The sequence below is a fragment of the Alligator sinensis genome, unplaced genomic scaffold (genome assembly GCF_000455745.1).
Source record: "Alligator sinensis unplaced genomic scaffold, ASM45574v1 scaffold230_1, whole genome shotgun sequence".
In the NCBI taxonomy this organism is placed as follows: Eukaryota; Metazoa; Chordata; order Crocodylia; family Alligatoridae; genus Alligator; species Alligator sinensis.
In genome coordinates, this window is record NW_005843107.1 from 287,019 (window position 1) to 291,359 (window position 4,341).

Genomic DNA, 4,341 nt, shown 5'->3' on the forward strand with positions numbered 1-4,341 from the left:
TCATCAGCAAATTTGAACAGGGTGCTTTGCACCCCCTCATCCAAATCACTGATGAAGATGTTGAACAGGGCGGGCCCGAGGACCGAGCCCTGCGGGACCCCACTGCCCATGTCCTTCCAGGCCGAGAAGGACCCATCCACTACCACCCTCTGGGTGCTGCTCTCTAGCCAGTTGGCGACCCATTGGACTGTGTGGGTGTCTACGCCACAGTCCCCCAGTTTCCTAATGAGAACGGGGTGAGAGACAGTGTCGAAAGCCTTCCGGAAGTCCAGGAAGACTATATCCACTGCTACCCCTGCATCCAATGATTTAGTGACCTGATAGTAGAAGGCCACCGGGTTGGTCTGACATGACCTGCTGCTGATGAACCCGTGCTGATTGCCCCTGAGCATGCATTTTCCTGCTGGCCCCTCCTGGATGTGTGCCAGAATAATTTTCTCGAACAGCTTGCCCAGGATCGAGGTAAGACTGACTGGCCTATAGTTTCCCGGGTCCTCCTTCCTCCCCTTTTTGAAGATGGGAACCACGTTGGCCCTCTTCCAGTCCTCCGGCACCTCTCCAGAGCACCACGAGTGCTCATAAAGCTGCGCCAGGGGACTCGCAATGACCCCGGCCAGTTCCTTTAGAACTCTAGGGTGGAGATCATCCGGACCGGCTGACTTAAAAACGTCCAGCCCCTCCAGCAGCTCCCTAACTAGATCCTCACTTACCCTGGGCTCAGGTGTGCCTCCCTCGGGGCCCGATGGGGGCCTAGCAGGGAGGTGGCAGTTCTGGTCCTTACTGAGGAAGACAGAGGCAAAGAAATCATTAAATATGTTGGCTTTGTCGTCTGGTGTGACAACCAGATTCCCCGTCGTGTCCTGCAAGGGCCCCACATTACCCGGGGCCGCCTTTTTGCTCCCTATGTATTTAAAAGAGGACTTCTTGTTGTCCTTAATCTGGGAAGCTAGTCCCAGTTCCATCTCTGCCTTGGCCTTCCTAACTACCCCCCTACACCCCCGAGCAACTGCCAAATAGTCCTCCTTGGTGATGACCCCTCCTTTCCATTGGGAGTAAGCCTCCTTTTTAGCAAGGAGACATTTAGCAAGGAGTTAATTTACATTTTTAAATTAATTTTTACATGGTGGAGGGGTTGCAAGGATCTGAATAGGCTGGGGCACTGGAGCCGGGGGACTCTGCAGGGGAGGGGGCTGCACAGGCGGTGGCTCAGGGGGACCCAGTTGGGGCTGCCCAGGAAGAAGGGCTCTGCTGCCTTTCCTAGGAGAAAGCAGTGGAGCTGCCTCCCCACCCTCCACCCAGGTATTTTCCTGCCTGCATCCCCCACACTCCCAGCTGGCAGTGGAAGCCACAACCTGGCAGCCAACCCGCTTAGAACAGAACAATCCCATGCACTAGTACAGGTTGGGGGCTGACTGGCTGTGCAGCAGCTCTGCAATATGAGTCAACAGTGTGCCCTTGTTTCCAAGAAGGCTAACAGCATACTGGGGTGCATTGGTGGATATGTTGCCAGTAGGTCAAGGGAAGTGCTTAGTCCCCTCTATTCAGCACTGGTGAGGTCACACCTAGAATACTGTGTTCAGTTTTGGGCCCCCCACTACAGAAAGGATGTGGACAAATTGGAGAGAGTCCAGCGCAGGGCAACAAAAATGGTGAGGGGGCTGGGGGACATGACTTAGGAGGAACAACTAAGGGAGCTGGGTTTATTTAGTCTAGAGAAAACAAGACTGAGAGGGGATTTAATAGCAGCCTTCAACTACCTGAAGGGGGATTCTAAAGAGGATGGAGCCAGACTGTTCTCAGTGGTGACAGATGACAGAACAAGGAGCAATGGTCTAATGTTGCAGCATGGGAAGTTTTTGGGTTAGATATTAGAAATAATTTTCTTACTAGAAGGGTGCAGAAGCACTGGAATGAGTTACCCAGAGAGGTGGTGGAATCTCCATCCTTGGAGATTTTCAAAACCCGGCTAGACAAAGCTTTGCCTGGGATGATCTAGTTGGGGATGGCCTGCTTTGAGCAGGGGTTGGAATAGATAACCCCCTGAGGTCCCTTCCAACCCTAACTTTCTATGATTCTGAGTTAAAGTCAGACTATTGTCTAGCTTTGCAATTATTTCTCTTGTTTTGGGGGTGTGTTTTTTTTATTAATGCAAAGGGCATCTGATGAATCCAAATGAAGGCATTCACCACAGTGGGGCTGAAGAATGAGAGGTATAAATTTATCAAAGGCATAAAAAGGAGTTAGGTGGACACTCCCACTGACTTCTAGTGGGTGCTGAATTCCTATGCGTGCCTTTGAAAACCTCTGAAGTTCCCATCCCAGGTGAATGAGGTGGCACACACTAGTTTTGGGAGAGCAAACATGTTTAAGATCAGAAAAAGGTTTAAGGGACAGCATAACAATTAGCACCAGGAGTGTCAGCAATTGGAAAAGGCTGAGAAAGGGTGACTGCAGGCAATATTAACCTTGTCACTGCTGCTCCTGAGTCTTGTAAATGTGCAACCTGACAGTGGGTGGTTGGACCCAGATTATGCGAGCAGGCCGGGGACGAAAGGGGTTCGGGGCCTTATTCCTCCCTCTTCTGTCTTTCCCTCCGTCGACAGAAAAACACCAAGGAGGCGGTGAGATAAACAATGCTTTACTCACAGTTTAGGCAGGAAAAAAACTCTTGACAGCTGTTTCACCATTAAACTCGCTGGTGACTCGAGAGCTCTTAAACATACCCAGATGGTATACCCAGTTGTAATGGGGGCGTCCGGGGGGAAGGGATTTCGTGGACGCAGGATCCTGGAAAGGGTGATCAGGCCTCTCCAAACTGATGCGTGGATCCCTCTTGTGCTTGTGTTCTGCCCCTTTTTATAAGCTACAGAGCCAATCAAAATGTGTCCCGTGTACCTGCTGACTTTTAGGAGGCTGTGACTGCCGGCCGTGCGGTCACGCCCCTCATGTAACCCCTGATTTGCTGACTCCCTCACACTCCGAGCATAGTTTAACATGCCCCCTTGACCAAATGCCAGATTAGAAGCAGTTCTATTGTGACAGGGGCACTCAGCTCATCTGGTTATGACAGTAAACTGTACCACAGTTTTCTTTGTGGGGTACAAAGCATTTCCAAGATGAGATCTGTATGCCAAATGCTGCTTTCCAACTTCATGTGGATGCACAGAACAGAGGAACTGAAAGCATAAAAACCCTGGGCTTCGGGTTTTTTGACAACGACCCATATTTCTGTATGGAAGGCATGCTGGGGTGGGATGGGCTTCATCTCTCTCCTAAGGGCAAACGTATTTTTTCTTCTAGGTTGGCTGATCTTGTAGGGCGGGCTTTAAATTAGCTTTGCCGGGGGAAGGGGCCACTCCGAGTGGAGAGGATGCTTCGCCAGCATGCAGGGTGGCAACAGAAAGGGACACCTAGGTAAGCAACAACGTCCTGGGAGTAGGGGGGAGGTGCGTGCACCCTCAGGAGGTCTCAAGTTCCTCTACACCAATGCTTGTAGTATGGGGAGCAAGCAGGAGGAACTGTGGCTCCTGAATGCAAGTAAGAATCCAGACTTAGTAGGGCTCACAGAAATCTGGTGGGACCCTACCCATGACTGGGTGGTGAGCATTTGGGGATACACTCTATATAGAAGAGACAGGACAGAGAGGAAAGGCAGGGGGTGTCGTACTCTATGTCAAAGAGCAACTCACATCATCAAGGATTAGCTTCGGGTTAGAGGAGGGTCAGTTGGAGACACTGTGGGTCAAACTACAAGTGGGGTGTGGCAAAAGGGACCTTACGGTGGGTGTCTACTACAGACCACCCAACCAGGGAAAAGAGCTAGACCAGAACTTCTCCGGTCAGCTTATGGAGGCGGTTATATCAAGGGATGTCATTGTCATGGGTGACCTAAACTACCCAGATATTTGCTGGGAGGAGCAGACAGCCAGGTCTGACCACTCACGTAGGTTCCTGGCTGTATTGCAGGAGGTGCACAGGGTGCACCTTATTCAGGAGGTGCACAGCCCCACTAGGGGTAATGCCTTGCTGGACCTGGTCCTGGCCATGGGGAATGACCTGGTGAGGGAACTGCAGGTTCTTGACCAACTGGGCAATAGCGATCATCACCTGCTGGAATTCACTATCCAGCGCAGGGTGTCAAGGGCTTATAGCAAGACTAAAGTCCTTGACTTCAGAAGGGCCAACTTCAATGAGCTTCAGAGATTAGTTGGGGAGGTATTGAGGGCCCAGAAGGTAGAGGAGATGGGAGTCCATGAGGGATGGTCGTACCTTAAGGGGGCGATCCTCCAGGCCCAAAGGGTAACAGAGAAGCAAGGAGGGTAAGAGTGCTCAGAAACCCCC